This window comes from Megachile rotundata, chromosome 9 (assembly GCF_050947335.1).
Source record: "Megachile rotundata isolate GNS110a chromosome 9, iyMegRotu1, whole genome shotgun sequence".
NCBI classification, from domain to species: Eukaryota; Metazoa; Arthropoda; class Insecta; order Hymenoptera; family Megachilidae; genus Megachile; species Megachile rotundata.
Genome location: NC_134991.1, coordinates 4,976,776 through 5,002,387, shown reverse-complemented (window position 1 = coordinate 5,002,387; position 25,612 = coordinate 4,976,776). Strand labels below are relative to the sequence as shown.

At 31.8% G+C, this 25,612-nt stretch overlaps 1 protein-coding gene across 2 annotated transcripts in view; it reads right to left on the bottom strand.

Annotated features, from left to right (window-relative positions):
- Invadolysin (leishmanolysin-like peptidase, invadolysin) overlaps positions 1-25,612 on the bottom strand; it is a 417,041-nt gene that overhangs the window by 167,673 nt on the left and 223,756 nt on the right. The gene's annotated exons all lie outside the window — the stretch shown is intronic.

Here is a 25,612-nt window from a genome sequence, read left to right as displayed (position 1 = left end):
CTGTAGAGAACATAAATACAAATTTTGAAGGAGTCTTTGCTACAACAGTTTTACTAGATTTACTACGGACTATTGGACTAATTAATGCACAGTTCTTTATGTCCTTAATGTACTATTAATTATAGAAGTAATTTGCATTGCATTTGAACAGTCCTTCATAAAGTATAAATTTAATTACATTGTAAGCTATATAATAAATGTAGTAATTACAAAAAATTGTAAATAATATTTTAATACATTTATAATTAGTAACTCACTTCTAGCTTTAAATTAATTCCTAAGTAACTAACTACAATTCTACAAATTATACGGAAGTTCTACTAAACTGTAATATTCCAGCAATTTCAATTAAAATTAACTCGTAAGTATCCATAACTACAATAATTATGATCAAATGCAAGTTATACTAATTGAAGGAAATATTCTAATCTGTTTACAGTAAGTAACTGCAATAAACTACAGTACATACAATGTATAAACAATTAAAATAAATTATAATAAATTACAATAAACTACTTAATTTATTACAGTTCCTATAAGAAAATCGTACAAGGCGTTGGTGTCAAGAAAACTTTCATTTTGTTTCTTATATATCCACTTTATTTATTTCCTTGATATTCCAGTCTTCCCTCTATCCTGCGAAGAGGTCAACTTGCATTTAACCCAGGCCGGATTTATTTAAGATCAGAGAAAGGAATGGCCGGAAACTGTCGAACTTGGCACTTTGTTCGTATAAAGAAAGGGAAAAGGAAAAGAAGAAATTGCGGTGTGCCAATCGTAAAATCTTTCTTTCTAGCACCGACAGTTGTTCTAGAAAGAAAACGATCTTGACTTCTTGCGGAAAGTATTTGAAAAAGATTATACACGTCTTTAATTAATTATTTATACTATTTACTTCAACAATACAACATCGCTAATTTCATCTTGGAGAAATATTATTGTACACGTTTATTGAAATTTTCGTGTATTTTTGAATGGATTTTAGTGTCAATCACAATATGCAGGAAAAAATATGTAATTAAATATATAAATAAACATGTAATTAAAGATACTATTCACAATCAAATATGTATTAAATTATTCCTAATTAAAAATACATATTAAAAATGCAGTTACATATAAAATATAATGTAATTATATGTAATTAAATATAAAAGTACATTTCTAACCTTGAAAATTTCAGAAGAAAATAGTAAGGTAGACATATTTTATTATTCTGAATGATCACAAAACATTACAAATAATTAATTGTTTCTAATTGAGAATTAACCAATTAAAAATTAATTAATTCAAAAGCAAACTGCAGTTATTAAATTAGCAGTTATTAACTGAAAATTAATGTTTAGGTTTTAATTAGAAGTTATAACTAAAAGTTGCTTCAATTAATTCAATCGACAATTGTTATAATTAAGAAAAAAGGTGTATCTTGAAGTCAACAGTTTTTCATTTAAGATTGTTTTTAAGTTTTCAATTAAAATTTAATTTAAGAGAAGTAAAGTTCACTCTTTACTTAAGTTTGAAACGAATAAAAATAAATTTTAACATATAATTAACTATGATTTCCCCAAATTATTCATTACAATATAATTTTTAGGTAATAACAATCTAATATTCTAAACAACAGACAATATCCATAATTATGCACAAATGATTACAAATATGCAATGTAATATAAATATCATTTTATATTACATAAATATAAATATAACATTTTATTAAATTTGATTAAAATTATCTTTTGACGAAATGAATGATATTTATTATAATTACTAACGTAAATACTAATGTTAGTTTAGTAATGTCGTTAATGATAGAAATTATTCAATAATATAAATGTCAAAATATTTCTATTAATACTCAAAATTAATTTAATTTAGGTTAGAAAAAGGAAGGTGTAAGACAATAACAAAAATAATAATACAAAATACTTTAAACAAAATGTTGGTAGTATAATCTATCCAGGCTACCGAATGCATAAGTTGGTAGAAATGTAAAATGCGAACGTCTTTTGTTTAATTCCCGCTTCCTGTTGTGTTTGGCTACCGACGATGCACGCGCAACGTGCACCAGCGCGTCTTGAATTTTATATCCATTAATTATAGTGACATCCTTACATTTAATAAACATTATATATATTTAATATTAACAAGCGTTAAACTCTGTCACAAAATAATTTTAAAGATAGACGGAACAAGGTAGAAACGCGACAGTCGGGCAATATTATGGTGGTCAATAATTGGAATGGTTTTTCCGTCGATTTTCTGGGAAAGACTTCAAAAAACATCTACCTAGAACAACTATAAATCTTCATTTTCCAGAATGATTAAATTTGTAACTATTTTGCAAAAAGTTGGTCATATATCTCCTACGTACAGGCGCGACTAGCGGGGGGTTAATATACCATAATGACCATTTTGTAATATTTTCATATCACGCGGACGTTCAACACCCCTAAATCGGTCATTGCACACGCAACAATCTAATATCAGCAAGCCATAACCGAACACAGGACGGCAACGAATAAACAAGGATTAAAAAATTATGAAAACGACGGGGCGTAAGAACACGAAAAGAAGATCGTAACTACTAAGAGTACTAAGAGTAACGAAAAATAAAAGTAAGAGCGACGAACCGTGCGTCTAATTTCAATTTCCATGGGAGCGGCACTTTCCTGCTCACTTCCAGTTTAATTAAATTTGTTTGGAGGTAAGATAGCATTGGTGGTAGTGTCGGCAATGTTGAAGATTCTGCAGCCCTTTTCGTTCACCGTGCCACGAATACCAGCTAACATACATACATACACATATATAAATGTATATATACGCGTCCTTCTTTATCCAGTCACACGGTTCAATTCTGTCGCAACGAGCAACGTCGCCCAAGATGGAACTTTTTTCGACCTTCGTGCCGTCGAGATTTTTTCGTCGAATACGAGAAAAATTCTCGCCGCCGTGGAAATCTCGCAAGGGGTTGCAATTTCACAAGGGCGTGTTTTCAGGATCGTTCCCGACCGAAGTAGTTGCCGGGTTTGCCGTAAACGAACAAAATTAGAAGTTTCAAAGCCTTGCAAAATTTACAGAATAGCACCTCCTATCCGACAAAAAAACTTGCTCGACGAAATCTCGAACTTGCTAATTTCTTCCAGCTGGTATACCTACTCGTTAGATAAACGTAGTAAGTCCTAGTAATCTGAAAATACCGATCATTATTACGGTGTGCTCTAATCTTAGATTCATGAACGTTTAATGACCACTTAAATTTAAACTAAAGTACGGATAATAAGTAAAGTAGCTTATACAATGATTCTTTATCTTGATGAAGGTTAATATAAATTTTGACACAAGCTTTTTAATAATTCTCGTAACTGAAAATAAAAAGATCCGCCATTTTGATGGGTATCGTAAATCTAGTTGACGAATGTATAAAAACTTACAATTTTATTTTGGTGACATTAATGACATATTAATTTTTTATGAAATAAACGTGTAATTCTTCCTTCTTTGCTTTACTTCCTTTTTAAACTAAACTGCTGTTTTAACCGTAATTATAATAGCAATTGTAAAAAATTGTTTTTAATTGTGAACGAGGTTTAAGACTCGAAATATTAAAGAAGAAGAATATTTAACTGGAGTAAAATCGATTAACAAAAGAGTGTTAAAAATGATAAAGAATCGTTTTTCATTTAAATTATTTGTAATATTATATTCGATATATTATCGGTTAAAATATTATTAGGGTGTCCCATAAGTTTCTTTCTTTTTTCTAATATGAAATGAATACGCAATATTTCCTGTTTAAGATATTATTTATTTTGTTATATAAGAACCCTTTTACTCTGTTACTTTTCTCCATCTCTGAGGAAGCCTCATTATGCCCTTTATTCAAAATTGTTGTGTTTTGGATGAGAAACAATTCTTGAGACGCACTTTTATTTCGCTGATGGATTTAAAGCGCTTATCGCGAAGAAAATTTTTTAAGGTAGTAGTCTGATGGTGCGATACCTGGAGAATGTGCGGGATGCGGTAAAACATCCCAATCAAATTTTAAGACCTTTTCTTTTACCGGTAATGCAATATGTCGTCTCGGTCAGTAAGTGCAGCACCCAAACTTCGCAGCGATTAACATAAACCATCTTGGTTAGTTGATTATGTGTAGTTGTTTTGGCTATCCTAGCGACATTCAGTATCACTTGTATACTATATCGGGGATTTTCATCAAGTATGGCCTTGATAAGGTCGGCATCCGTCGTTTTTGGACGACCGCTGCAGTCCTCATCTTCGAGATTAAAATTTCCCTCTTTAAATCGCTTAAACCAATTGCGAACGGTTGTAACAAATCTCGTTAACAGTATTTTTTACACTATCACCTTTTTTAAAACAATGCAGCATGACATACCGTAAATGTCGCCTTCCGCTGCCCATGTTTAAAAACGTGGTTGAAGGTTTTAAAAGATACTGTGGCATAAATGAAACGTACTGAAAAAGAGCTCTGGGATGACTGAAACCAATGATATAGACGTTTAATAGATGAGCCTGTATGTTTACACAAGGAGAGTCAGATGAAACCACTTATAGCGTGAAGAGAAAAAAACTTATGGGATACCCTAATATTTCATTTTAATGTTATTTCATATTAATTATTACAACATCTGCTTTTAACGGGTGTACACAATTTAAAATTTTATTTCGAAAACATTAAATAAAATTTTTTACCGAATAAAAATGTAATCTTTCCTCGTTTTTCTCGTCTTCTTCTGGAGGATATTTCAAACATCTAAAGTGAATTACGTTATAAAAGGACGTCACGTTTGAATGCTCTTCCTTCTTTTGTTCCATTATGGTAAATTGTGAATGCATGCGTGAGACTATCCGTGATTACATTTCATTAATGTCTCTTTAATATTGTGTAATAAAGAAGTCTCATTTAACACGGTTTTGTAGAAGTAAAGGTTTTTAATATTAATAATTGTAACAGGAGGCTCTAGAAACTTAAAATACAGAAAATTAGGAATTCAGTAATTATAAAAGTTAGAAATTACGAAATTAAAAAATTCGGAAATATAAAAATCTAGAAATTAAGACTTTTAGAATTTGGAATTTTTGAATTTTAGAATTTAGAGTTTGGAATTTTTGAATTTTTGAATTTTAGAATTTAAAGTTTGGAATTTTAGAATGTAGAGTTTGGAATTTTGGTATTTTAGAATTTGGAATTTTGGAATTTTACAATTTTACAATTTTACAATTTAATTTGGAATTTTGGAATTTAGTTTGGAATTTTGGAATTTTAGAATTTGAAATTTTTGAATTTTAGAATTTTTAAATTTTAGAATTTTAGAAATTAAGTCATTCGCAAATAGAGGAATTGAGAAATTAAAAGGTTTAAAAATGTTGAAATCTAGAAATTGAAAAATATAGGAGTACGGAAACTGCAAATTGCGAGATTTTAGAATTACCAAACTGAGTGTCAGCTGGGCAATTTCCCACCACTGATTTATTCAAGTACTTATACAATAGAAACAAAACGTGCAGGTTCCCCTCTCCTCGAGACACATGTATTTCCATCAATTAACATATGCACATACACTCCCAAATAATCACACTGGAATTATTTATGTAAGAATAAGTATCTTAAAAATGTTCACACTCGAATCAAAACACGAAAAAATTATTCAGAAAATTTGTTTCGATTTATTTCATCTACACAAAACATACCATATGCTTTTTATTCAAATAAAACACTTTTCACACCAACAAGAAAATGGCGCAAAATAATTATTTTTTAAATAAAGTAATTCTGTAAAACGTTTATTAAAAAAGCGAACACTTTAAGAAAGAATTATACAAGCACATTAAAATCGGACACCCTGTATGAAAACAAGACTTCAGACAAGTAAAACGTACAAAATAAAGCCGCTTGTCTGAGAAATAAGATCCTTGTAGAGGTCTTCATCTCGAGAATATGCCGTCAGTCTGATGAACAGCATGCTTGTGATTCTCAAGCAATTATAAGTAACTACTTAACTTTAGACTGAAAAAGTTGCTTTGTAGCGTTTCAAGTTTTTAAGTTGTAATAAAAATTTTGTTATGTTGCATGCGAACATAAAAATTGAACGTTACAATAACTATCTTCTACCTTTTAAAATGTTTGCACGAAATTGCGTAATTAGAAAGGTACATTTAATGGACATTTATAGGATTTTTTATACCAGCTGCGTATATTACCTGCAATCGTTATATTATTAATAATTTTTGATTAATAATGATTAGTAGGAAAGAGTGGAAGTGAAAATGATGGTCTGATGAAAGTAATAGGCTTTTACTTTGTTTTCACGAACATTTTTGGATGTATTTAAGACAAGAATAGTTTCTCATAGCTGCATGTGTAAAATATTTGTCTTCTTCTGTCAATCAATATTGAGCCAAAAAATGAATCGTATGGGATTGAACTGCAATTCGGATCACTCAAATAAATTTCTACCATTTCCACTTTCTTGTTAATATTCATAGTTAAACTATTTATATTAACCCCTTCTCGTGCTTTAACGAGTCTCACTCGTGACGCACTTACAGCTTAAATGTGACAAACCTTACTAAATTTTGAATATTCTTCAACTTGAAATTTAGGTCCAATTATAAGTTGCATTATCAAGGATTCTTCAAAATAAAATACTCACAACATTTTAATTTTTGTTTGTTCGTTTTAATGTTATAGTCTTGAATAGTTAGTCTTGACTGACGTATATTGATAAATAAATGGCACGGGAAGGGGTTAAACCAATCACTTGTTAGAGCAATCTTATGTTAGATAATATTCTTATAAGTTCCTACAGTTAATTTCAATGAAGCATAGTTTGCCCAAAATTAATTATGCGTCTATGTTTCGTTATTTAAGTATTCAGATATATATCGTTACTTAAAATATAATATGTTTATTCAACTGTTTCTTTCTATCGTCTTTTATAATAAAAATCCAATTCTGCGTCAGAAAAAGTATTTTTACTTAATTCTCTATACTCTATAAAATGATTAATGTTCTTTTTCTTCTGACGGGTTATGATGAAAGTAATAATAATAGTAATTCCGGAAAATGTTATAGCTGTTTGAGTACTTGTCACGGAGAAGCTGAATTTGGGTCAAATGATAAATCGATAACCGTCTTATGGAATAATTCGGGTTTCTATAGCAGTTTCTTTACAAGGTGATTGCCAAATGGGCCAAATATAAAAATATTACTTTTGTTCTCGTCTACACCTATTCCACGTATCTAGCAAGTATTTATCGAGCGGATATTTATCGAGCGAACACTGTATTTTAAAACAGTTAATTCTTTGCTAATCATTGATAAGTATTATCGTACAATATTACTATCATATGTCGATAAGAACATTTAAATATTTTATATAGTTATTTCCGTAAAATTTTAAGTTTTAAATTAATACGAGATAAATATGAATTATTAGCTATCAGATTCTTAGTGTATAGAAATCAAGTGTTACTTTTGCTCTCATTTTTCCATATTATTATACAGTTAATACTTATTATTAGATGCCAATAATAGATGGTAATATAGATACTAATTTTAATATTAAATTCGTAAAAGCAATTGATATTCCAATTCAAAATGCCCACCGTCTTTTGCATTACAAGCTTGGCACCAATTCAAAATAGAGTTTATTACTTTACGCTACGGTGGTCCTCAGCTATAGAACTCGACATTTTTTTCAACTTTTTCACGATCGCACCCCTTAAAATTTTGATACTTGGTAAAAAAATGAAGTGAGGTTTGCTCCCCCTAGCGAGGCGTTCATGTTTTACATACACTTCCGTTTTATCCTTTCTCGCTAACATGCACGCTGTGTAACGGTTGTATACGAAAATGTATTGTTGTTTTATTTTATATCATATAGTGTATCATTTTTGTTTATCATTAGTGTTTATTAATAAAATTATAATTGCATGACAAAGCCTTTCAATGTTTATGGGCTCAGATACACTTAAAACTGCGCGAGTGAGCCTAACCTAAAAAGTGCTATATATATATAACCATGGCAGAAAGCACGCGTATATATGGACAAGTAAGTAAATTATCTGACAACAATTATTAAACATGGAAAATCGAGATAAAGTGATACCTCAAAAGTAAAGGCTTACTAGATTATGCCACAGGAAAAATTAAATTAGAAAGCACAGCCACGACAGAACAAAAGAATATTTTTCAAACAAATGACGACAAAGCTATTGCATTAATAGGGCTTCATGTAGAGGCAAATCAGCAAATACATATAGAAGAATGCAATACTGCTGAGGAAGCATGGAAAGCGTCGGCACAAGTCCATCAACCAAAGTCATGGGTAAGGATCATGCAATTAAAGAAACAATTATATCATACGAAGATGAAAGAAGGAGACTCTATGCTATCCTACATAAGCAGCATCAAACTTATGTCAAATAATCTAAGAGAAGCAGGTGCGGAGGTGCAAGATGAAGATCTAGCATACATCTTATTAGCTGGTTTACCAGAGTCGTATGAAACAATAAATATGTCATTAGCAAACCTGCCAGAAAACAGTTTTACAACCGCGGAAATTAGTAGAGCACTTTTGTTAGAATATGACAAACGCAGATCCAGACATCCAGAAGAAAATGAAACTCAGAAAGAAGCACTCCAAATTGGGAGAAAGCCAAAATACACACATCCAAGTACATCAGGTATGAATAAACCAAAACCTGCATATTATTCACATTGCAAAAAGAAAGGACATGATTTAAAGAACTGCTGGACAAAGAATAGAACAAGAACTCAAAATTATAATCCAAGCTTAAATCAGAGGAGAAAAGAAAACGATGAAGGATTTTTCGTCTCACTCAATAATGTGGATATGGGTGATTCATGGTTGTTGGATATTGGGTGTACACACCACGTATGCAAAAGAAGAGACTGGTTCAAAACATACAAAGAAGTGAAATTAGAGCCAATCAACACTGCTGCTAATTCCCAGGGACAGCCAAATGCACAGCTTGCAGCCAAAGGCATTGGAAACGTTGAAATTAAAGCATTCATTGGCAAACAGGTACGATACATAACTCTACACAATGTATATTACATGCCTCACATAAGAAAGAACCTCTTATCTGCGTCACAAATAGAACAAAGGTCAAAAGAAATCCTTATACGTAGAGGAAAAGCAGAAATCTACGATGTTAAAAATAATTAACTTATGTGCATCGCAGATAGAATAAATGATTTGTACGTTGTCAGAGCACACACCATTGTGCAAACAGAAGAAAGGTTAGAATCTCATAATGTAAATATAAAGATAGTACTTTATGGCATCAGAGATTATGCCATATAGGCCAAAGTACAATTGACAAGACAGCAGAACTCAAACGCGTTCACGGATTGGAGAATACTAAGACTGAAGAAAGTGCATGCGGTGATTGCTGCATAGGCAAATCTACAAAAGCTTCATGCCGCAGATTAAAGGACCGGCAATCCAAAGAAGTCTGTGAACTAATACACTCTGACGTTTGCGGACCTATGCCGTCAAAGTTATTAGGCGACAAGTTATACTTCATTACATTTACAGATGATTATTCCAGGCATACTACTGTAGCTTTTATTAAATCATGGGATGAAGTGAAAGACCACGTCAAGAAATACATAGCAAACGTAAACTGCAAACAGAAAAGAGAGTAAAAAGATTTCGTTCGGACAGTGGAACCGAATACTGCAACGGAGACCTGAAGACATACTTCGAGCAGAAAGGTATCAAACACGAAACGTCAAATGTCGAGACCCCCCAAATGAATGGGATTGCAGAACGTATAAACAGAACGTTGCTAGATTTAATACGTTCAATGCTCAAGTCAGCTCAATTACCCAAGAAATTCTGGACTGAAGCAGTGGCCACAGCCGCATACGTGAAAAATCGTGTCTGCCATACGTCCATAAATAATCAAGTACCATATACTATTTGGTCAAGAAGAATACCCAGCGTGCGACATCTTAAGGTGTATCGCTCGCTTATACACACTTAATAAGACAGGGACAAAGGAAGTTAGATATTAGGGCTGTTCCATGTATATTAGTGGGATATAGCACTCGAACGCAAAGCTACCGATTATGGTGTCCCGAAAAAGGGGATGTAATTGTAACAAAACACGTGCGTTTTTCAGAAGATAAGGTGTAATATGATTGGCTAATAAACCGAAGTTTGGAGTATAACTACCCGTGTACTAAATCTAGTCAGACGAAGAAAATGAAGAAGGAGAAGAAAGACCGAAATTAGTACCAGAAACCAGAGAAACAGAAGAGACCAACGATTCAATATCAGCAAGTGATAAAGAAGAAGCCACTAACGAGACAGTGGGGGAAATAACAGGAAAGCCGAAAAGAAAAGTTGGAAGGCCAAAGAAAAAGATTCGAAACCCGTACGGCTGCAAAGGAAAGCCGGAAAATAGTAACTTGGACGTTGGATCATCCGATGAAGAAGGAAGCCAGAATGTGGAATTAAACTTCGTAGAAATCGTGGAACCAAGCACTGTAGAAGAGGCATTGAGCTCACCACAAGCAAGTAAGTGGAAACAGGCTATACACAATGAGATGAGCAGTCTAACCCAGCGAAAAACCTGGGAAGATATAGAGCATTTGCCGTCAGGACGAAGATGCATTGACAGCAAATGGGTATTCAGAGTTAAGAAAGATTGCGAAGGTAATATAACCAATTATAAAGCAAGGTTAGTAGCACGAGGCTTCCCTCAACAACAGGGTATTGATTATAACGAAACATATTCACCGGTCACGAATTTTTGCATAATACGTTTATTATTAGCAATTACAGGAATTTTTAGTTGGCACACCAGACAATTAGACATAAAATGTGCATACCTTTACGGTGAACTCCAGGAAGAGATATACATGAAATTGGCTCCGTACCATAGGGATGGCAAAGAAAGCCTAGTTAGATTAAAACGACCAATTTACGGACTGAAGCAGGCAGGACGAAATTGGAATACGGAGTTAAATAACTTTCTCGTCGATCATGAATTCATAAGATTAAACTCATCCAGTTGCGTTTATAAAAAGGGATATTGGATCATTGCGGTAATTTATGTAGACGATATTTTCTTGTTTTCAAATAATGCGATGTCAATCAATAACTTTATCAAAGATATCAACAAGAAATACGAAACCAAAGATTTAGGTGAGATTAGCGATGCGTTAGGCGTTAAGGTAAATACAACTGGCGCAGAAATTACTTTGGACCAAAGAGCTTACATAGAATCACTTCTAGTAAAATATAACATGACTGAATGTAAAAGCGTTTCGACACCGTTAGATCCAAGTCTGAAAACATCGAAAGATGTACAATCAGATTCCCTAGACGAAAAAGGGAAAACGGCATATCGGGTACTGATAGGTTGTTTGATGTATATAGCTCTACGAACTAGACCTGATATATTGCATGCCGTAACGAAATTGTCTCAATATAACTCATGTCCGCGCGAAATTCACCGAGTTCAGGGCAAACATATTCTACGCTACTTACGTAAAACTAGACATTATAAAATAACTTATACAATCGCTGAAGACCTAAAGACTTTTTGTGATGCCGATTGGGCGGGAGATTTGGATGACCGACACTCGTACTTAGGTATGATTGTAACTATAGGTTCTAATATTGTGCACTGGGTGTCGTCAAAACAAAAGAGTTTGTCTACATCTACTATGGAATCAGAGTACGTAGCCTTGGCATCCGGAGTAAAAGAAGCGATTTGATTGCGTACATTACTAACGGAATTAGATTTATATGAACATCTATCAGAAAACTGCGAAATATTTTGCAACAACAGATCCGCAATAGATTTTTCGAAGAGTCGGATAGAAAATACGCGGACGAAACATATACGAGGTGTGACCCAAAAGTAACGAGACTGATCCAATAAATCATTGTACCTGGAGAATCAGTTCTCCGTGACATTATCACCTTCAAAGTAGTCCCCTTCAGCATTCACACACTTATGCATTCGGCGCTGCCATTGTTAGTAACAATTCTGGAACGAGGTTTTTGGAAGTCCTTTCGGAAGATTCTCCGTTTTTGCCTGAACCTCTTTAACTGAGGTGAAATGGGTTCCCTTTAAGCAAAATTTAACTTTAGGAAATAAAAAAAAGTCGCATGGAGCCAGATCAGATGCCCCATCACAGTAATATTTTTGCTGGTCAGAAACTGCTTGACAGACAGTGCCGTGTGAGCGGGTGCATTGTCCTGGTGCAACAGCCATCCATCGCTCCACAACTGTGGCCTTTTTTTCCTAATTTTTTCACTAAATCTTTTTAGTACTTCAATGTAATAGTGTTGGTTAACAGCTTGATCACTGGGAAACCACTCAATCATTACAATTCCATTAATGTCGAACTTTGATTTTGACATGCGTGCTTTTTTGGGTTTTGGGGATCCTGAAGATTTCCACTGCATCGACTGGCGCTTACTTTGTGGGTCATAGGTAAAAATCCATGTCTCATCACATGTTACAACAGATTTCAACAAATTTTACAAGAAACTTGATGTTTATTCGCTGTTCGGTTTTTACGTTAGAGATTTTTCCGGCAGAATGCAGTTGCACGTGTTCACTAAATAACACAATACTTCCAAATGGTATGACCGATTCAATTGAAATTTGCAACATGGATAGAGGAGGTATGTGGGATGATGCCACAAAAACAATTGCTGCCAATTCCATTGTTTTTTCAAGATACACACCGAGTCTCGTTTCTTTTGGGTCACACCTCGTAGATATATCTTACCATATTGTTCGAGAAGTGTTAGAAAAGAAAACAATTAGTTTGTCTTACATTCCGTTAAATGAAAATCCAGCGGATATAATAACGAAACCGCTTAAAAGCGTAACGCATAAGAATTGCATTCAAAAATTAAAGCTAGAAGTCGCAAAAGTGGGGGATTGAAGTGAGGTTTGCTCCCCCTAGCGAGGCGTTCATGTTTTACATACATTTCCGTTTTATCCTTTCTCGCTAACATGCACACTGTGTAATGGTTGTATACGAAAATGTATTATTGTTTTACTTTATATCTTATAGTGTATCATTTTTGTTTATCATTAGTGTTTATTAATAAAATTATAATTGCATGACAAAGCCTTTCAAAAAATGATAATTGCAAAGTTTCAGCATGATTGGATAACAGGAATCCGTGCCGCAAACATGGATGAGTTGAAGTCTTCAAATTTCTATGATTTCAGATTAACGTCTAATAGGCTTGCGGCCCTTTATTTTGAAAGTATCAATGAATATTTTTGAAGTATTATTTTGAAAGTATTAATGAATATTAACAAAAATATTGTAGGATAGGAGAGTAAGGAGAAAGAACACGGGTATGTTTTAACAAAAAGAGATTAACAATATATATTTAGGAATACACACAAAAAACACACAATACTTCGAACGGCACTGCTTTCCGTCGAAATAACTCGCAAGAGCGCAAAACTACGATTGACCCGCAAGCATTTCGCATACGCCAAGTGTCGTTAAACAAAAGACGATCGCGTTGATGGAAAAAACTCATATTAACGGTTATTCTATGGAAAAAACCCTACAGTATAATTGCTGACACGTGTAATACATGTGAAATTAAATAACAATTCATTGTCGATTCCAGACAATTGCAGTCTGTTACACTAATTCTTTATTTTGATGAAATACACATATTCCAAAAAAACCATCTTAACAAATTTTATAACCTAAAATATGAAATCTGTAAGATGTTCATTTGACCGCCTTCATAGTTTTAATGTTAAACGACAAATATTTTCGACTAAAATTTTTTCTTATCTAAATTCTCAGAATCTACTCATGAAATTCGACATCTTAAATGTAAAACCCCTTGTATAATTTGCAATATATGATTGAATAATAATAAGTTCATTATACGATGCAAATTTGGTTTCTTTTCTTTACTTACAATATCACTGACACGTCGCTAAGTGTCGTTAATTACAAGACATCGACTTTCTATAGCCAAATCTCTACTATAAAGTCCAGATTTAAATCCAATAGAGAATGTATAAAGTACACAGTACACCAAGATTCCATTAAAAGCGTAACAACACAGAATTATTAATAGACTAAAAGCAGCATTTGAAGCAGTCGGTACAAATATAATTGGGAAACTTGTAAATAATATTCCATGATATTTGGAGCAGTAATTTTACCGAGAGAGGATAATACGAAATATTAATCGTTGGCTGTTCGTAATTAACTCTGACTTTCATGACCACTTAATTTTATCTATTGGCAATAGACGGTTTTATGTTTTAAATTTAATTTACCTGTTTCGTAATGCCATTATTTAATTCAATTATTTATTGTGTACAATACTGAACAAAGTATCGTACAATTTTATATACACTGAATACAATCGATATTTTTAGAAAAATAACGATGTAGAGGTTCTTAATGTTTGCTTGAAAAATTTTATTTATTTACAGTTTTATACATATTTGGTCATAGCGCAAATATCTTTCTCCGTGGCAATTTTTCTTACAAACTAAAACTAAATTGGGAATTTCTCAAAAATAAATTTCTCTCACTCGAAATCGCAAATGAATACTATCATTGCAGAAAAAAAAATTATTAAAATTGCAAAGAAAATTGTATATTTGCAACTCATTCTTTCGCAAAGTATTTCATTGTTTGAATTGCCAGAATACAATGTATTATTGAACATCTAATATTCTACTTTCCTAATATTTGTATTATACCTATATTTTTATATATTTTATATACCTATATTTTTATATAGGTATAATACTTGCATTATACCTTGATAGTTAATATCGAAAACTGTTTAATGCATATCAAATATAACGTTGCTTCAATTTCCTATTAGAGGTAAAAAAAGACAAACCTTACGTTCCTGTCGACAGTCTCAGGTTATTGATGTATTATGTCTCTTCGTGGAATGAACGATATAAATCGGGGAAAAACGAGAGAAGGTAAAGCTTGTGTTGTATCCTAAGATTGATCGTCGTCTTTTGGGACTATATGGTTCTTTCTTTAAATTTTCAGCGTTTACGATGCGTCGAGTCATTTTCTCCGGGGCGAAAACGACCTCGAGAACCCGAGTTTCGTAGATTGCAACCCCTCGAAGAATTTCTACTATTCTTCTCGAGAAATTACCACGGAGGAAAGATCGAAAAAATTACCAACCGTATGAAAGGGATGAAAAAGGTACTGCGAAGTTAGCTCGAATGCGAAATTCATGATGTTGGGTGGTTCAGTCTGACTCATTTTTTATTTAACCCTTTCAGACCTAATTTCCTCCGCACTGAACCAGTTGTATGACAAACAAATTATTAATACTCAATTCTGTAATACCGATGCTATTTTCATATTAGTGGCATATAGTAGCATGATTTATTTATATAAAATAATTCAACTAATGTATACATGTAAACAGTAATTTAATACTAAATTTTATATACAAATATATGAACAATTTATATATAATATGAATTTGATATACACTAGTCAAAAAAATAAAGGGAACAGAAAAATTCCTTAAATTTTTAGGTCATTTTCAAATTGCTCTGCCTCCGTTGAAATTCATCACAGAAGACATCCAGAATAGTCATTTTGAAGCTTCAGGTCTCTAGTTTCCGACCCTTTATCTCAAAAATTTTTGAACCTATTATCATTAACAAAGCATACAAAAATCGCGATGAAAAAATTTTAGAATTTTTTTTCTTTTTTTTTAAGGTTTGTACTGACATAGAAAAATTTTTTTGATTAATGCCACTTCTAGACTGCTGTTCCCTATTCCTTCCCCTATAATTTGCACGTCCATGAAGTTCGTTTCGACGATCGGTCGCAAAGTTATGAGCTACCAAAGCCAAAATGACGCTTTTTCCTTTGATAGTCATTATCTCATTAACCCACCATCGAACAGAAATTGTAAATACGGTTCCAGAACGCGGAGAATGTACCCTTTAAGATGGGTATATCAGTTTTTGATTAAATGTTTTTTTTTATGCTTAATATTCATGTAAAAAACGTCAAAAAACGGCGTTTTTTCCTCAAATTACAAAAGTTACGGTATCTTTGTAAATAAGTATTGCAATGATTATGCCTAGGTTTTTTTTTTTAAGCTCATATTGCCCACAAAATGTATGCGAAGTTTCAAATGGCTCCGATTCTTTGTTCCCTATGAACCGATGGATCAAACTTTGAAATTTGAACGAAAAGAGTTAAGGAAACGTCATTACTACTCCGATTCGCGACTAATACGTTTGTTGGGTAAAAAAGTTTGTGTCTCTACATTTACCGGTACTGTTGCTGAATTTTTAAAGAATGTTTTGGCTGAGAAGGTCGGATTTACGCTTCCTCTTGTGTGTGTGAGTTCGTGTGTATGTGTGCCGTGTATATGCAGGTATATGAACGTGGGAGCGCGCAGGTATGTGCACCTGTAGCAATGTCTGCGCGGGTGAGTGTAATTTTGTTTTTTGAAAATGACCTAAAAATTTAAGGAATTTTTCTGTTCCCTTAATTTTTTTGACTAGTGTATATGAAAATAAATTTGAATGTTATATACATGAATATATTCATAGAATTTGAAGTAAATGTTTTAAATTTCAAAAAATTAAATTAATTAATATTATAATTCATTATAAATCGATATGGAGTTAATTTTTTTTATTGCAAAGTATACATCATTCTACTGTTTAACCATCTGTTATTAATTTGTACTGTTTGTTAATTTTTAAACGTCTGGTTACGTTTAATACGATATTTGTACATTTTGTGGTTCTTGTACATCGTATGTCAACAGGAAAGGCAAAAAATTTTAGTTTTTGTGGCATTTTAAATCGTACAGTGTAAACGGCGTCCCGATGAATTCTCTTGACATTTCTGTACGGATTTCTTGTGACGAAACGAATATACCCGGTATAAATGCAGAATATCCCGAGGGAGAAAGCGAGTCTATAAATGAGATCTTCAAGGATCGGTCATTGTTCTGCTTAAAATATCAAGCAATCTTGTAACTCTAGTAATCGTTGAATAAATGAAGTTTCATTGAGTTGATAGCACGATTGTTTGCTTCTAATGAAGGATCGTTGCGACGGAGAAAAGCTGTTGTCGATAACAGTAATACTGTGAAACACTTCTCATTACTGTGTTCAACAGCTATCCAAATTTATAGCACTCAACTGGTGTTTTTTATCAATTTTTATTCACTGAATACGAATGTAGAAACACTTCTCTCACGGAACTTTAATTTTTGGGAAAGTTTAATTTGAAAAACATACAAATTTTCAATTAAGAAGACAGTGTCTATTTATAGCCACTATACTATACTGCAGAAAAGGGTGCAAATGTAAGATGTTCAAATATATGATACTAAAGTATTAATAAGGTTTTAAAAGTTGAAAGACAACACAGAAAATATTTTATGCTTAAACAGTATTATTTTTACTTACATAAAAATTATTTATTTATTGAATTGCACTTTATGTGTATATTGTTTTTGCATGTGAAACATTGACTCCATCAAATGATTTATTTGTCAGATGCGTCTGGCATAATTAACTATTCACTGCTGGAATATGGAAATAAATAAAGTTAAAATGTTATGTCTATTGATTTCTTTGTCAAATGCGTTGATCAAAACAAATTATTCATTACTACAACAATGAAATGAAGACAGTTGAAATGTTATGTCTGTTGATGTTTGTTGTTATGTCCATTGATTCATTTGTCAGATGCGTCAGTCTGAGTTAATTATTCGCTGCTATATTATGAAAACAAACAAAGAAAGTTAAACTGTTATGTTTATTGATGTCTATTGTTATGTCTATAGATTCATTTGATAGGTATGTCAGCCAGAACTAAATATCCACTGCTACAATATGAAAACAAATAAAAAAGTTAAAATGTATCTACTTTATATTCAGCGAATCTGAAATACGCAAATTATAATTACAAGTAAATTTCATATTGAAGCGTATTAAAAATTCGAGAAAGATTTATCACAAATTGAACTGCGAGTGCGTCAAGCACTAGACTCTTCAAAATACAGCAAGAGGTTAACATTCAACAACCATCTGGATTTATAGCACTTAACAGGGGTTTCTTATCGATTTTTATTCACTGAATACGAATCTGAACACCGCCTTTTCCAGCAACTTGAAGTTTTGAGGAAGCTGGTTCCGAAAAAAATTTGAAGTTTCAATTGAAAAGATATTTTACGTTTAAATAATACTATTACTGTTTATATAAATGATTATTTACTTAGTTACACTTTGTAAGTAAATCGTGAAGTATTAATGAAGTAATGAAGTAGTGATGAAATAAGTCATTAACTATTAGTGAAGTAATGAAGTAGTAATGAAATATGTTAGTAAGTATAAATGAAGTAATGAAGTAATAATGAAATAAGTCAGTATGTATAAATGAAGTCATGAAATAATAATAATGTGAGTTATCAATGTATTATGTATCAATCTATATCCAGTTAATCATTAATGTTTAAACATTTGATAATATGAAAAACTAAGTATTTGATTTATATGCAGTACTCACATTTTTAACAGTGATTAGAAATTAATCATTACGATGACAATAAAGTACTTCAATAACAACCATTGTTGTCTATTGAAGTTTCTTTTATTCTATAGACAACTTTCAAGTGTAATTTACTGTTGTGTAATTTTTTCTTTCTTTATAAATATTATATATTTATACTGAAACTTATAATATATTCTTAATATATTTACGTATTGTTTTCCACAACTTCCAAAATTCCTCAGAAAAAATGACTAAAACAACTGCTTAAAGTAACTACATTCAGGTTTTAAATTTTATATTACATAATTTAGTTGTCATACTTTTGTCAAAGTGTCTCTCATACTTTGTTGAAAAGAAGAATGATTATTTATGTGTTAGTCGATGTTTCAGTATTTACTTATCTACTTCTCCACTTCATTTTCAGTTTAAAAATAAGTGTGTATTTAACGCTAGTAGTTCTAGTAATAAATATTTCAAAAAAGGAATAAAATAGTTTGTTTTCAAACATAGTGAGGTTCCTGAGACGACTAAGTTTACATTTGCTTGTTTGTTTGTTTGTCTGTACCACTACACAGGCCGCAATTTTAGGTCGTTTGACTTGAAATTTTGTGGGTAGACTCGCGAGACACCTTTTTGCTGTATACACTTAGGCGGCAATCTAACGACAGGAATCGTGTTATCGATAAAAAACCTAAGGTAACCATGTTTTGATGTCGTTTTCGACAATTTTCAATACACAGAATTAACTGGAACCACCTTAAACACGTGTCAGTTTGTTTTTTTTAAATCACAGGTCTTCAAAATTTTGTACAGTGTCAACTTAAATGAAACACCCGGTATATTCTTGATTTAATTATACGTTTACGGTAGGTACTTTAAATTTAAAATACACATTCCAGTTTGCGTGAGGCACATGATCTATAGACCCACTAATTCATAAAGTGTATAATAAATGTAATAAGTATCGTCCGCACAGGTGACCAACCACTGTCACGTGTCCAAGTATTAGTTTTCATCCTACTTTTTAATTGAAGATGACAATGATGTTTCAAACGTTTTAATATAATGTTACGATTCACTGAACGCGACACCTGTCGTTTCCGAGATTCCCGCGAGCGTGAAAGCGAGTCACACGTTGATGGATAGCCACATCGAGCAGATCAATATACAGTATCACTCAAAAGCATTCGAACAGCTGCACTGATAAAGAAAAACGAATCTCTGTTGAGAAGAAAAACCATTTTGATTCAAATCTGTTACTAAAACTGACATGTAAACAACGAAAATAGATACACAACCGGGCACTAGACTAATTGGACAAGTGTTGAAGATTGATGTCATTTGGTATATCTAAACAAAAAACAATACAGCCAATGTGAACATCATTGTTCACTTATCATAAATCTCTATTAAGGATGGACTTCGAAAATTTGTGTAATGATTTGTGACAATAATTTTGAAATTTTACTACTTTATATTGCTAAACTTCCAAGTCCCTGAATTTGAAAATTTTATATTCTTAATTTTGTAAATTTCTAAATTTGTATCTATCGTGGTTCGTTAATGATTATATTTGAGTTTAATCATTTTTTCTATGCTTATTTATATACGTAATTTTGTTACATGTATTTTATTTATTTATATATTTTTATTATGGGTGATTTTAATATAAAAGTTTCATAATTGGTGCACATACCCTATTTGTTTCTTTTAACATATTTTTTATGCCTAATTTTAACGGAGGTACTTAAATATTAGAAATGAGTTTCTTGAAATGTCGGAACCTCGAAACTCCTCGAAACACAAGAAAGTTTCAAGTTTCAAGAATTCGAAACTTCGCTCTTCTGGCGTGATTTGAAACACTCGAAAGCCAGATAGGAAAACGTACAAAATCAATGAATAAAGAATCGTGCGTAGCGTACCTTAAGAATATTTGGTCTATTGTACATCCCGAATATTCGATACCTATTATTTTACGAGTGTTCGGAGATTAGTTTTTGTACTTGAGGATATAAGCAAATTGGCACTCGATCACGATCGTAGAACTGCAGATCGGGTGCGTGTGATACATATGAGCTTGAAAAATTTTACTGACATCGGTTCATAAAATGAGATATTTCTCTCGCTAAGCAAAATCACCAATTCAAATTTCAAGATTTTTGAGACTTTCAAGAGTTTCGAAATTTCATAACATTTCGGACTCGAGTTTCGAAAGTTTATAGATTCGGTTTAAACCCATCTGTAATTGATATAATTTGGAGTGTTCAAAACACTCCAAAAATAATATAAATATTCGATATGTGCACAAATGATCTGTACGATATGTGCACCAAAGTTATCCCCACCACTGCACAGTGGTTCCAAATCGTAAAAACTTGGCCAAAACCTCGAAAATGAATTTTTCGTTGGGGCTATTTTAACAACTGAGTTGTACACTCTAATACTGTATCTATGGGAAAACAGAGGAGTAAAGGTTTTATTACTTATACCTGCAAAATGGTGAGTTATTACTTAACCTGCAAATTGGTACTATTTTAATCAGAAAAATGAGACGAATACAATAATCAAAGTTTCATTGACGAAAAACCAAAACTAAAGAATTTTGATTTTTGAATTTAAAAGACAGAACACGCACGAGTCTTTCATGTTTGCTGAACCTCAGTCCCTCTTTGTCTTTTGTGTTGCTGTCTTTTTCTATGTTCGGCTCACTACAAAGAATGTAGTATGTAGTATGTACCTATTCCATAAATGTTACAATCGAGACCGGCAGTTGTAACATTTACAGATAGAATACTGTAATTGTGCTTAATAATAATAATAATATTATAAATATAGACGTAGAGCATTTTTATCTGTTTAAAATAAAATATAACAGCTTCACCAAATCAAAAGGTATCAACTTAATACATCGTGGTACAACATTTTAAAAATAGTGAAACTTGAATATTTATCTATTTTATCTCAATAAATAATTTTTATAGTAAAATATTTTCCTAGATTTTTCTTAACATTTTCGACGTATTTTATGTCGGACACCATGTTATCGACTCATCGCTTTCAAATTTTTTATTATAATTTTAAGGCACTTAATTTTTATATAATTAGTAATTAACAGACGAATATCTATTAATTCTGTCACATTTTAACATTATTGTCCTTGAAGAGAAAACATTACTTTTGCCAAGCTTTTAAAATCAAGTGTTCCATATTAGCCACAGTTATCCCATTACGTTCTCAGTAAATTCCAGGACCTGTCCATTTAATAATATCCTTGATTATGTAAGAGCATGTTAGAAATGCAACTGCATGCCTCGTGTCCGTTCGGGAAGGTTCGGAGGAGTCCGTACCGGTTCGGAACCGATTCGTGGTGCAGAGCATTGAAAATATCGAGTGTAATCGGACGTAATCTTAATATGTTCTTTGAATCTTTGAATAAAATACATTAAATCGCATCAGAGCAAATATAGGTAATTGACTGAAAGAGTGAATGTAGTAAAGTATGAATGGATAGTAAGTGAGCGTAGTAGTTTTGAAACGAGTGAATGGCAAAAGGAAATGAATGAAAAGGCGAATGAATGAAGGATTTTATTGAGTGCTCGAGTGAAGATCGTATTCCATATAAAACTATTTCAAAACATAGAGTATACACTGATTAAAGATTAAAGGATAAGCATTACGGTATTTATAAACAGACGGTGCTTTTCACTAAAATCGTGAAATGAAAACTGTAGATATCATATTAAAAATATTTGAAAATAGTAAAACGAATAGATTTATGTAACTGTATGCAGAAAATAATTACGTTAAAAAACGTTGATTCTAAAATTAAATTAAATTACAAATTTAAGATTATAAAATTATTTTAATCGACTTTATCATTTTGTATAGTAATTAACTGGTTTTGTGGGGGTAATTGATTCTTTAAGGTATAAAACCTCTGATTAACTAATTAATCATTAAAATACTAATCAACTATTTCAAGCAAACGAAATTATTTATGACTTCAACATTACAAGTATACATTAATTCAAAGCTTTCATTTTATTTATCATAATATTATATTTTGCATTTTACTGTCTCACTGTTATAATTGTAACACAAGTTTTATTTTCCTATTGTTAACATTATTTTTCATAAAAACGTATTTTTCTTCCTTACCGTTGCGTTTATAAATTTAATTTTATTTTTCATGAAATTTTGCTTGACAAACAATACAGCTATGTACAATGACACTTCTAAAATTTTGTATCAGAAATGTACATAATAAATCTTTAAATTTCAATGCATGAAGTTATAAATCAAGTATTATCAACTGCTAAACTTCTGAATAATTTACAAATATAAAGATATATTCGTATGTTATTCATTATATATTTTTTAATAAATTTCCTTTTCTACATATTATTAATCTTGATCTCTTACTTTGAAGAACGTGCGTGACGGAACTTATTACCCGACTATGGAAAGAGATATTGAAGTGCCTAGATTATCGTGAATCATCCCCTATTTTGCATATTCATGTAAAATTTCTGATAGTATCCATTTAATTGTAACACTACAAAGATATAAAGCAGCACATGAGTACTGGTACGTTATTGCGTGTGAAGGAAACATGCGAGTGAAATGCACGTGTCAATAAAAGGGTCACCGTGATAAAGAAGCAATACAGGGTACAGCGAGTACAAGTACGAATAAAATATTCAAAGCTGGCGTGATGAATAATTTTTCATTTGAATAGCAAACGAAAATCGCCGACATTTCATACATGTTAATGTAAACAGTGCTCAACCTAAATATGACTGTTGGTTTATGAGTGCGTTACTGACCTACTATAATTTATACAGGCTGTCATAATAGCGACAGAAGTATGAAAGGGTAGATTTCTCTCGAAGAAATACATTGAAATTGTAGAACAAAAATATTTTGAATGGGGATTTTCGAGATAATTGAATTAAAACACTTTTTAAAGCACGAATATTTATTTTAAAAATAAAATGAATAACTAAATAAAAATATGGATTTTAGGAAAAATGTAAAATGGATTAATTTCCGATAATTTTTCATTATCCAATTATCGTAATTGTCTCAAGTAGAATACACGTGAATGAATAAATAAATGAATGTGATTATTATAATGTAGGACCGATTATTTCAATTTCTTCGCAGTATTGGCATATTGCTGAACCATTTTCATTATCTCCGGAACAAATAACAGACGACAGGAATCCATTAAAAAGAGAAAAATAAGTGAAAAGTCACGATGTACATAAATGAAACACCAAAGGGGTTTTCCCTGGCTGCAGCCATGTTATTCTACCTCGTTGCATAATGCTAAATCCGTACCAACTCATTACCACGTGAGATGCAAATTGCGATAACCTGACGCACGATTGTAACACATCGTGGATCCATATGTAGATTCGCTGTTGGTGTTCATGAGAGTGGACTGGTATAGAGGGATGAAGAGGGCTGTGCATAATACAAACGATATTACAGGGTTTAGTATGCAAAGCGAGGTATCGAAAACCTACCACGCCTCTTTAGCCTAAATTGTTCCTATCCGCGAATTATATTATCTAGTTACGATTACGTTATTACAAGATACAGATTGCCATGAATATTCAGTCAGGATCATAGTCTGAACAAAATATGCGCTAATGATACTAATTTGAAAAGGTCCAGAAAGTTATGATAATTTACAGTTACAGTTTGAACAAAATATGCGTCACATAATGACACATAAAAGTTACAAATATTGCAAAAAAAAATGTAATGATAATTCTTTCAGGGATATAGTTTGAACATAATATCACTAGACACCATTTCAGTAAAACTGTTTTAATCACGATAAAAAAATATTAAATATTTGATTTAATTTGATTCAGAACGTAATTTTATTAATACAAAGTTTGGTTGAAGTTGTTTTCATACAATTGTCTGATGAAGTCTGGAAATAATCGATATACTCAATTATTCGTTGATAAAAATCAACGTTAGAATTACATTAGATGTTGTATTTAATCTTTAAACGATCAATATTGTAGAGTGTTAATGGTTCAAGGATTTCAACATTATTATACCTGTAAAGGTGCCCTCGGGCGATCAATTTATGTCTATATTTATTGATAAGCTGCCACATCCTCATATGTTCAATATTTATTGACAATACTGCAATATTGCCAATATTATATTGACAGTATAGAGGATGTCATACCTCAATGTATCACCTCGAATATCTCGCTTGTTTTTGGCAATATTTGCCACTGTTAGAGATCTAGATATTACCTTTTCGTACGGTTCATGTTTTATGACGTGAAATATTATTTCTTGTAAGGTTAAATCGTTGAGTCTTATCTGTAGAGTCTCAATTCTTTTTGAGAGCACGGATACTTTCAGAGAACTAATTAGATTTATCAGAGGGAACTAATTAATTAGATCTATTTTAGAAAACGGAAGTGTAATCTGACCTCCGTATTATGACTCTTGTATTAATCAAATGAATGCACCTGGCACAAATTGAAGGTTTGTTGCTATGCATAGTGGTTGTTCCATGGTATTTAATTATCACTACCGCGATATCATTCTTAATAATCTAAATTTCTAAACACTTCACAATACAGTCAATATGTTCAATGTCATATTTTTTGTGGAATAATAGGATGTGTGGTATTTTGCTCGAAGATAATCCAGCTTTCCTCTTTGAATATACCCTTTACTTGACTGAAAAACTGCACTTTAATTCATACTGAACATCGCACTAGTTACGATTATTTCGGATGTATAAATCCAATAGGAAATTATTTTAACTCAGTTCATTATAATATTCATACATTTAGAAACTCCATAGCAGTTTTAAAACATTCGTTAGCCAGCTTTCTTTAATTCTTAATTATGTTTCATTTTCGTGTTTATATGCAACATGTAAGGTTTATATGTTATATTTTATATCATGTTACATTATATTTCTTCTTTTCATCGCATTTTCGATTTAAATTTTCAAAAATGAAAGCAAATACGAAAAGACGTTTCCTTTCGA